General features: G+C 38.3%; 1 non-coding gene and 3 pseudogenes across 1 annotated transcript; 1 reads left to right on the forward strand and 3 right to left on the reverse strand.

Moving 5' to 3' along the window:
• Positions 1 to 2722, reverse strand: part of LOC101297535 — a 7400-nt pseudogene extending 4678 nt beyond the window's left edge.
• Positions 2383 to 3154, reverse strand: LOC101304181. Its single transcript, XR_184558.1, has 2 exons — positions 2995 to 3154; positions 2383 to 2912 (listed from the first exon to the last, which is right to left on the reverse strand). It is a non-coding gene; the product is annotated as an uncharacterized LOC101304181 (transcript).
• Positions 3155 to 8514: 5360 nt separating this feature from the next.
• Positions 8515 to 9170, forward strand: LOC101304472 (annotated as a pseudogene).
• A 200-nt stretch (positions 9171 to 9370) lies between these two features.
• Positions 9371 to 11635, reverse strand: part of LOC101297831 — a 33904-nt pseudogene continuing 31639 nt past the window's right edge.

Genomic DNA, 11635 nt, shown 5'->3' on the forward strand with positions numbered 1-11635 from the left:
TTGTAAGTGAGACATTAACTCTTTGCGGTTTTGAAATGAACTGAAGTGATTGATGGCTGTTGGATCGTACAGTGGAAATTATAACTATGTCCTCTTCCCACCTTGGAATCCATCAACTGTTTTTACCTTCACTACAAAGCCATCAAGCTTATCATATTTCCCACCCACTCTGTCCTTAATTGCCACCACTTGAGCAGCATAGGGAGATACTATACCAATACTAAGTCTCTGTTTTGATTCAACCCATCCTGTATACAAAGAGAGAGCCAAAAGAAAATATTAAACTAACACAATACATGCATAAGACTTTGGCAATGTTTGACATCGTAATGGTTTGAAAATATAACCCTACTAAATGCGTACTTCTTGAGTTGAAACTCATGCAATGGAGACTTGCATGAGAAGTGCTGAAGCAAATTGCACACAGATTTAAACAAAAAAATAATCAGCCATACAAAGCCAGTTATGTGGTACTACCACTTGTTCAGAAAGAAGAAACAATACATTTCTTGCAGTTCAAGTCATTATTCTCTAGTGAACAAAGTAATGTAAATTTTTAAACTGAAGCATAAACAGCATCGATTTGGAAATCCCAACTAATATATATACTGAGATGACAAACATGAAGAAGAATCTCCTGTTAGACATACCTTTGTACAGATTCCGCAGTATTTTTGAAACAACAGCAACCTCCACCATATTCTTCCGACTACGTCCATCCTCATCTTTCTCCTCTCTTCCACCAATCACATTTATAAAAGAATACGGACCAAACATTGCTCCTGGAAGATAGTGTTTCTCGTGGCTTCTTCGTTTTACATTTGGAGCATCCAGGATCAAGTTAGAATAGAAACTTGAATTTGGGAATAAACTTATTGATGGATGCATTCTGTATTGCACATTTAATAGATGTTTTGAATGACCCATTAAACTTAACCTCTCAAACAAGCTTCTTGCAAAACCAGCTTCATCAGAAACCTATAGAAAATAAAAAAGCAGATTTTGTAACAAGTTAGAAGTACAATATGAATTTATGAGAAGAGAAGGAAAGAATATAGCATCAACATACATTACTTGTTACAGTAGCTGGTAACTGACATTCATCACCAACAAGAACAGCATGCTTCACACCTGGAAGTTGCAGGGGTATTGTTGACTCACACTCTTTTAGCTGTGCAGCCTCGTCAATAACAACAATACTTAGTGGCTGCATTGCCACTCTGTGCAGCTTATATGAACTAGATGCAGTGCAAAATATTAGAGTTGCTCTTTGAAAACAGAACTCCCGTATAGAATCCTTGCTCCTAATATTTGGAAGTTTAAGCTCACTAAGAGAATCCCGTAAAGTGCGTAAAGCTATAAGGCAATCCTTTCTCATCGTCCAAAGATCAAAGAACTTGTCTACTAACGACTTAGACACATCTTCAACATCTGAATGGGAAAAGAGTTCTTCCAAGGCTTCAGAAACAACATTATCTTGAGACAACAACATTGTCTTAAAGGATTCAACTTTCTGAACAAGTGAAACCAAGTCTTGGAAATTATCTTCCGGAATATAACTTTTCCCTATATGAGTACAGAACACAGAAATGCAACATCTTAACGGCACTGCAGTAGAGACAAATCTATCTCTCAAAAATTCGACAAAGGTTTTGCACTTCAACTTTTTAACTTGAGCAACTCTTCTGCATTCATTATCTTTCATTTCACTAACAGTTGTTTGTTCCGTCTCTTTGGTGAATTCATTTTCCAAGAAAATATGGTAGTCAGAAACACAATCCTCAAGTAAACCTATCATGGAAGCAAAGCAATGCCTCCAACCAGTCGTTGGCCCTAAACAATCTTCTAGCCTTTTGATACGGCAATCCATATAAATTTCTTCAATCTCTGAACCAATTTTGAGTCGCTCCTTATTCCCAAATAGAAGAATCTCTCCTAGAGAACAAACCAATTCTTTTGACTCTGCTTCATGCACCATTTTCACAAGACGAGAAGCAACTTCAGTTATTGCAACATTTGTTGGAGCACAGATAAGAGTCCTATATTTCATCTGTAGCAGGGTTGAAAGCAGAGTAACCGTGGTTTTTGTTTTGCCAGTACCAGGAGGTCCCCAGATAAGTTCAACGGCAGACTTCTCACCATAACGCAGCATTTCAAGGCAGGCCAACACTGCCCCAGTTTGGGACTTATTTAATCCAGATAATAGACTCTCAGCTATACTCTGATTCCAGATGTTATTATTCTTTTCAGAGCAGAAATCTGTCTGAACCTATTACCAAGCATAGCATATTCAGTCAGTTCCAACAATAAATATAAGCTTTTAATCCAACTACAAAAGTTCTCTCGATTCAAAATCAACTGGTATAATTAGATGGGAGGGATACAAGGGTAAAGAAAGTCAAAACATGTGATTGCATCAGTCAATCAATCCAGTATATATAGTTTGATTAATATAAATCAATTACTGTTCAAATCAAAGAAAGTCAAATCATGTATTGCATCAGTCCCTAAATCCTAGGAGGAAGACATTGTGTCAGAATTATTAGGGAATTATCTTGATAATTATGAAAACCTACTGATTCATCCCATATTTGTTCATGTTGTTGTAGCTCTATAACAAAACCTACAATGCTGATTAGTTAAACAAGATAACAAAACAAAACCTCATTACCATTGAATCAGTGCACAGAACTCCGTTGATAATCTTCAGATTTCTGGACATGTGCAATGCTTTCCAAACTCTTCCTTCAGGGATCAAATTAACCAAGAAAACTATAAAAAGTGATGTCCTGATATTTTCGACTTCAAACTCTTTCGATGCCTTGACTTTAAAATAAAGAGAGGTACTGTCATCTTCATTCTCACTTTCTGAGACACTAGTGGCCGATGCAAAAGCCCATGACCTTCCCACCCTTTGTAAATCAGAAACAGTTTCAGGTTTAGCATCTGCTAAAACAAAAAGATCACCAGGCAAAGTTTTATATGGCTCCTTGCCTCTATCACTGAACCTGTTTCGCCAGTAATCAACCTTGACATCATATAGCTTTGTTCCATATGGCTTCAATTCTTCAAAACCCACTACTTCAGCAAACGGTGCTCTATTAAGAGTTTCCATACTTGAATGCACTTCTGCTCGAGTTTCTTCCAGTAAAGGATATATATAAGACCCAAAGTAATGCTGAGCCGATTGAAATGAATTAGGAATCTCCTTCACCTAAAAATGTGAAGGCACAGAATAAGTACTCTTTCGGATACAGCACATAATGATATCATAGAAGTTAAACTAGTATACTTTAACACGAACACTACAATGTGATAGAAAATTAAGTCAAAAACAGACAATTCTTATAGTAATCCAAACGCCTTTGTTCAATGCTATCCATTATTCCTGGTTTAGCCTGAATTCCTAAAGTAAATTTAGAAGATATGCAAAACCAATACCTCTCGATTTGCGATTTGGGCCATTTTATTCATGGGTAACGCTTTTCCTTTAATTTTAACAACATGATCATATTAAAACGTGAAAAAAATGGGCTACATTAGAAAGCAAGCTCCTTTCATAGGCAATACGGGTATTCCCCATTACCAAGAAGAAAGCTGCAATACCAATCTCAACAACGTTTGAAGATACAGAGAATCCAGAATGATGACAAGAGAAGATAATAATCACATAAAGCAACAACCTTTCTTAACAAAAAAACAAAAACACGAGATTTATACTATTAAAAAGTGGAAGCAAATACCTTGTCTTTGTAAAGATCCTCATTGAGAATGTCCTCCAGGGACCAAGAAAACACAGTATCAGTGAAAGGTTCAGGCTTCACCTTCTTCTTGCCTGAAACCTCCATCATCTCCACCAAGACTCAAGTTTTTCTTCTCTGCCTTCTTCAACACAAAGCCTATGTTTCTGAACCGTTTCACAGAAAACCCACTTCTTAGATTTTGATAAAGATGAGAGCTTTGAAGTTTGAACAAAGAAAAGAGACAAGTCTAAGAATCTATAACAGGATGATCACTTCATGCATTGTTATAGTACAAGTGATTCCAAAACTAAAATGCTTCTGGATTAGAGCTTTGATCAAAGCACAAGTGATTCCAAAACCTCATGAATGAAAGAAAGAAAGAAAGAAAGAAAGAACGAAGATTTCTCAAAAAAAGAAAGAAGAAAGAAAGAGTGAACAGTGATGAGTAAAGCCTCTCTTTTCTTTTTTTTTCGAAAAGCGACGAGTAAAGCCTCTGATTTCTACTTAGAGGAGAAGTTCTTCTCATCAATTGGCTGGTACTTAATAACGCTCTCTTAGCCTCTTTCAATTGACCATTTGACCTCAGAAATGGTTTTCTTTCTTGAGATTAAAAAGATGGTCCTAAAAAGAAACACAAAGTCCACTCGGACAAGTCTTCTTTTAAATTTTTATGCAAGAAACTCATTGGGAAACGGGACAGGTTTTCACGAAAGTATCAAACTGGTCATATGAGGAAAAAGCAAAGTACTTTTTTTTTTAACTACAAGACCTCCCCAGATCAAAGCTTAGCCATGAAGGCATGAATGATACAAACAACTCTCTACAAGCCTGTTGAATGCGCTCGACTATAAAAAATGATGTTCTTACAGAGGGAAAAAGAGAGTAAAAGTTGATACCTGAATCAACAATGGTGGACTTCACAGTTGCTTTTGGTTTACATATATATGTTGAATATACCAGCTTGTTACTTTGTGTTAATACCGAGCGAGATTATAACGTGGAGAAATGTGAAAGAAGGGGTCTCATTAGTTTCCCAATAAATACATATGGAAATATCAGAGGTTGGGCAATTGGTGAGGCTACAGCCTCTAGGAAATTGAAGGGAAATTTTACGAATGAATTTAATTTATTTTGAAGTTACACGGCATTTGTATTCATAGTTGACGCCCGGCCTGTTTGAGTTACATTGTTTAACCAAATCAGACTAGTTGTCGGGTTGATACTTCATAGCCTAATGACGTAGATGAATAATCGATAATGAAAATGTATCGAAATAGCAAAGTTTAGCTCAAAACATATACATATATACTATTACATTTGGTTTTGTATTGGTACATTGATATACGACTATCAAAGACACCTACATGAATTCATATGAAAGTATGAAACTTTATTTCAAAACATACAAACCAGTTACTAATGCATGTATGCCAACCTCGACTAGCTAGGACATCGGATTCTCAATCCCAACCAACCAATTGAAGCAAAAAACCATCATAGCACCAAAGTAATTCCCCACAAGAAAACAAAAACAAAGAAAGTACATCCTACATAACATTGTAAATAGTAAAATAGATAAACATTTCAGATATTAAAAAGTTGGGCATATACACTAAAGTAACATTTGAATGTACAAATGATAAAAAAAATCTTCAATTGTTCCGTATGATAAAAAATCTTATCTTACATGATAAGATGGTCACCTTAATACATATCAAATGATAAAATGTTCACTCTAAATGATAAAATGATTCATTTAGCTAATTTTCACATGACCATTCTACCCTGCCATCAATAGTACCTTTTTTCTCTTTCACTTTCAAAAACGCATCACCTCTCTCTCTCATCAGATTCGATTCAAGATCCGAATATGGATCTGGAGAAACCATAGGTTCCCTTATTCGCAGACGATCTATATATACACTATAAGAAGCAGTAGAATATGATTGCATGTCATGTTGACAGCTTAATTTAGAGCTTCCACAAAACAACTTGTGAAGAAATGGCACAATCTGGAAATGAATTATAGCTAAAACTGAGTCAGGAAGAACCAAGACATGCCACGGAAACTTGTTGATTAAGAAAACATTGAGGGTTGGAATATGCACATTCCTGACGATGATCTGCATATGAAGCTTGGTATTACCCTGTTGACATGCATATGAATAAACCTTGCAGTTTAAGTGCATCTTAGTCAATATCTTATCATATACAACTAGAGCGAGCAAAAAGTTTGAGATAACCTGTCAGACTATTTGAAGACATGTATTCCATCATTTACTCTCTTAAAATAGGATTTGGCTACATGTATAATGTAGATGAAGAGGATTGTTCAAACCTAGCAAACACGCTATTCATGAAAACAGACAAAGTAAAAGGTAGGAAACATCTAAGAGATAGCATAACAGAAGTACAATTTATTTAGCTGAATGCACACCATCCAGACAGGAAACAGAATCTTGGCATGGAAAACTTGTGGTGGGCGGTGGCATCTTGTTCTCAGGTGGTTTAGAAATGATTGTAGACTCTGAAAGAATCTTGGAGGGGCAAGTTCTGGGCCAGTGGTCACATACCTTGCCACATAAATAACAAAACATGGGAACAGGTTGCTTGCTGCCTCCTTCACTCATCTCACCATTGGCACCCATACTGTAGAAATAAGAACCCATAACCCACCCTGGTTTCAAACCATCGGGGCCTGGTCGGCGTGCCTTCTCACCTGTTAAATACATTATTATTATTATGTAACTTGAATAAATCGGTGCTAGTGACAAAACCTAAATCAAAGAATTGATTGAGCATGATTTGGAATTCTTTCTGTTATCGTATACATATAGATGAATGCATGCACAAAGCAAACTACAAAACCCCTAAAACAGTAATTAATTTTTCCAGGAGATCGTGGGTAAACATATATCTTAAGCCTCGTCAATGTTCTAATCAAGAAAAATATAAATCGAGTTAAGATCATACCGTCTTCTTCATCCCATTTGCGACTGAGCTCGTCAAAAAGTTCGCAAGTAAACCTTCCCCTACTGTCCTGAGTTTCCTCCATGCCTGCCATGGCGGAGAGAGATTGTATTCGTTCAGAGATCAGGTTTTAGACTCATATTATACGCCGAGGTTCTCATATTTATACTCCTCTAATTTTTGTAAAAATTAATTTCCGATTTTAGCCCTTCTACAGATTTAAAAAAAAAAACTCTAGTCCCCCACGAACAAGTTATATCAAGACCACCAATTCTATGTTCTATGTTCTATACAAAGCCATAGAGATAAGAGTCATATATAGGACATGTTTGGTTAAATGTATTGATTTGGGTCTTGTTAAGCACTGTATTTCATTTTGATTTGATGACTTAGATTATAGTACACATTGGTTTTCACCCAAAATTGAATGTTTTTACTTTTTCGACCAAACTTTTCTTGTTATCAAGTCATAATTTTTAAATATTTCTCGAATTGATGTAATTCGGAAATCTCAATCGGATTCGTGTTTTACGGAACTCGCTTTATTTGAGTCACTCGCCTTTCCTATAGCACCCAAAATCGAATGTTCTTATTTGTCGACCAAATTTTTTGTATTATCAAATCATGGTTTGATATGGGGATTCGGCAACATTTTTGATTCTGGAGTTGTTTCAGTAAAAACACAACTGAAGGAAACTCATGCAACTAATCAGAAATTCTCTTTGATCTGATATGTGTGTGTTGTTCTATGTCACAAAGAAACGCCATATTCTAAGTCATTTAGATATGGAGTGAAGTTTTGTACTGGAGTTGTACAGGCTTGATTTGTACTGGAAAATAGTCTGTTTGATATATTACAAAATATATCAACTTACCAAATTGCCTACATTACAAGATATTCAAGCCATTTTGAATCTTCGCTGAGAGGAATCACCAACATGGCAAACAACATCAACATTGAACCTATAAAAAGAGTTTAGTACTGGAAGATACATCTGTTTGACATACCGTAACTCACTAAATTACCCAGAGATTACAAAGTATTCAAGTAGCATCTACATCACTGCATTTGATGGCTATTTTCGGCCTTTTTTCCCCTTAGGGTTCTTGGTGTTGCCCTTTTTCTTCCCGTGGGTTGCAGAAGCAGCATCTGGACACTTTGGCTTCGAGTCATTGGAAATGCAAATCTCCTCATCTTCACCCTCAGTGTCTCCATCATCCGACAGAAAAGTATAACGATTATTACCTTTCCCTTCAACAGGCCTCATTTGGCTTTTTGAAGCTGGAACAACATGGGATTTAGGGAACAATTTCCTGAAAATATCTTCCTTGCACGGGTCTAATGACATGTCAACATAAATGGCATCTGCGCATACGAACCTTGAACAATTAGACTAGCAATTACTAGAGGATTACCAATCCCCTTAAGGGCAGTAGCTATAGCTAGCACACAGGCAGTAGGAGATTTGTCTTTCCTCCCCTTCTTAAGGACATCAACAAATTCCTTGGGCAGTACTGCAGTGACATAGTTCTTCCCCAGAATATCAAGGAGCATATCTAAAGACTTCCCAAAGTTCACAGTGAGCAAACATAGTAGAATGACCAGTCTCAACATCAGTAGTGAATAAGAACTCATCCCATCTGCATCAGTTTTTTTAATCCAATCAGTAAGGTTTGCCCTCTTATAAACACAATCTCGAACCACATCGGTCACAAAATCAGCAACCCGTTCCAGAGATGGTGAACTTGTGGTGGTATCTCCATCCTTGTATATCAGCCATTCTATAAAACTTGAACTGGTGCACATAACAAAACCATGAAAGCAAGATGCCAAAGTCAAAAGGCGCTCCTCTACAAGATACAAGAAGCAACCAGGAGATATGTAATCATGAAGAGCCCTCCAGTTTGCACTATAAGTTTTGACTAATGCTTCATAGAATCGCCACAAAACTGACACCTGTTTTGGTTCTCCACGACGAGCGGCGGCGCACCCGGCCGTGACGGAGTGGAAGTTCCTGACGGCAAGGCTTCTGAGCGAGATGGGGGAGACGAATCCGCTGTCGTTTGAGGCCTTGTTTGAGAACGCGTTACTCAGGGACCGCTCCGGTGAGGGCCACGCGGTGATCAGGCGGCTGGAGGAGGCGCTGAGGGTGGCGGAGGAGGAGAACAAGGTGAAGGAAGCGAGGGATGTGAAGCTGAAAATGGCGCAGATACAGTTCTTGCAGAAGAATGTGGAGGATGCTTTGAGTAGCTACAACGAGTTGGTGAAGGAGGATCCTAAGGACTTTAGGCCTTATTTTTTGCAGGGGAATGATTTACAGCTTGCTTGAGAGGAATGATGAGGCTAAGGAGCAGTTTGAGAAGTATCGGCAGCTTTCGCCTAAGAAGATTGAGGTGGATGGTTACTTGAGATCGCCATTGTCAAGAATCAAGCTTTTCGGTAGCGATGAGAATTGAGTTGACATCGTTAAACTTCTGTTATCTGTTGTTTTTGATTGAGACTTCATTGGAAGTCGAAAATAAGAGGCTTAGACATTTTTGTTCATTCGATTATGATATAAAATGCAGCAACCACAGATAATATGTTCTGAGTTACATTATAAACAAACAAGTTTCAGGCAATTTACAAGGTATATAAACTTCAGGGCATGTGGCAGCTATTTCCGCCCGCCTTTCTTCTTGTTTTTCTTGTTCTTGCCCTTTGTCTTGTTCTTGGCCTCGCTTCCAGCTTCTTTACTGCCGGATGGGGTGGAAGCATTGACATCTTGTTGGCATGTCAGATTTGACTCACTGGATGCGCAGTTTTGCTCGCCTTCTGTGTGGCTGTCTTCGGCATCACACTGCTTCTCAGCTGACACTTTGGATATGCAATTACTCTCATCTTTACTGTGACTGAATTCAGCTTCACATTGTGTTTCATCTGCAACATCAGTCTCTTTTACCAAGCTGGAGTCTGAAGGAGAAAGTTTAGAACTCTTTCCTCCTTCAGAATTATTTGCAGATTGTACACCACTGCAAGAACTACTACCTCCAACTTCAACAGATCCAACTTGGGATGGTGCACCTTCAACAACAGGCGGCTTTGGAAACCATTTTCTCAATATGTCATTCTTGGACTGATGGACCGTCATGTCGACAACGATGGCATCTGAACAGAAAAATCTTGAACAATCCTCAAGCCCAAAACTAGCAACTACCAAAGTATTATCAATCTTCTTGAGAGCTCCAGCAAGCACATTCACATTTAAGCTCAGAGAATTGGGTTTCCTCCTCCTCCTAAGTGCATCAAAAAATTCCCATGGTAGGAGTTCAGTGATATAGTTCCTCCCCAGCAAATCATGGATTATATCCAAACACGAGCCAAAGTTCAAATTAATCAAACATAAGACAGTAATCAATCGCAACATGAGTGGCGGATAATACTTCCTCCAATTTTTGTCAGACTTCTCAATCCATTCAATCATATTCTTCATGTTGTAAATACAATCGCGAACCACATCAATCACAAATGGAAGAGTGCCTCCCAGGGAAGGACGTCCACCAGTCACTATGCAACGTAAGCTGGTATCATCCTGACATATCAGCCATTCGATAAAGCAAGAACTTGTAGTGATAACAAAACCTTGAAAGCAGCTTGCTGAGAGCAGAAGGCGCTCTACAAGATACAAGAAGCAACCAGGTGATATGTAGTCGGAAACCTTCCTCCAGTTGACACTGTAAGTTTCAACCAAAGCCTCATGTAACCAACGCATGACAGACAACTTTATTGGTTGCAGACTGGTATTTCCAGGTTCAGTGCTCACACAGAGATTCTCAATGAAGGCCTTCCATGGGGCATGGCATTCAAGTTTTTTCACAAGCTTATCAGAGAGCTCAGCATTCAGCTTACCTAACCCGAGAATGATCATTGCGATCCTTCCAATCTGGCCATAAGACAGCTCATTCTTCGAGCTGGCATATTCAACTATAACTTGATTCAGCATGTTCTTGGAAGCATCAGTTCTTCTAAGAGAAATCATGTTTTGTCTCAACAAATTCCTCCCATCTAAAGGAAAGATGTAAGCAACATACTCCCCAGTTGAAAATGTTACATGCTTCTGCAGTGTCAACATATCTTGATACCTTGGCTTCAGACACTTGGAATCCAAAAGATTCCTTGCAACATCATAAATAAGGGTAAGAGCCCTGCACTGGAAGAATGTTGAGTCAGAGTTCTTTGGTGGGAACTTGAAAAGTGCTTCAACCTTTTCCAAAACGTTGATGCCAACAGAGAGCAGTTCTGAACTCCAATAATTCTGAGCGGCTGGAATGAGCTGGTGAGCATCAATGGAAACCAACTTATTATAAGTTTTCAAATGCCTTTTGTCCAGACCTCTGACCCAATCAGCATCAGGGACCAGTAAAACATAGATTGGATTCAGATTCTGACACAACCGCCAAACTCCTAAACAAGTAAAACAGAGCTCTGCATAGCTATTGAATTCTGGAGTTTCCAAACATCCTACAGATTCAATAATGTGAATAATGTTCTCCTTCCATAAAATCCAGTAATAGGCAAGCGAATCAATGGATACCTGATTTCTAGATATACAGTCTTTTGAATGCTTCACAACATCTCCAGTCAATTCTTTCTCCCAAAAATACTTGTCAGTTCTTGAAGAGAGATGTGCATCCAAAATTTTTCGAGCTGACAACACTTCACCTATAATACTCCTATCTCTTTGAGAAGCATCCATGTGATGATTCAAACCAGCCAAATTATCCTGCCCATTCAGTAAAATCTCCGACTCGGCGCAAACCAGCTTATAAACATTATCTTCCCCATTCTTGGCAAATGACTTGGCCTTCATCAACAGCTCCTCCTGTCTTGGAAACTTCTTCATGGGCCAGCCTTTGCTACCAGATGACCAAAGAGACTTGGA

The sequence above is a fragment of the Fragaria vesca genome, linkage group LG4, assembly GCF_000184155.1.
Source record: "Fragaria vesca subsp. vesca linkage group LG4, FraVesHawaii_1.0, whole genome shotgun sequence".
Classification (NCBI taxonomy): domain Eukaryota; kingdom Viridiplantae; phylum Streptophyta; class Magnoliopsida; order Rosales; family Rosaceae; genus Fragaria; species Fragaria vesca.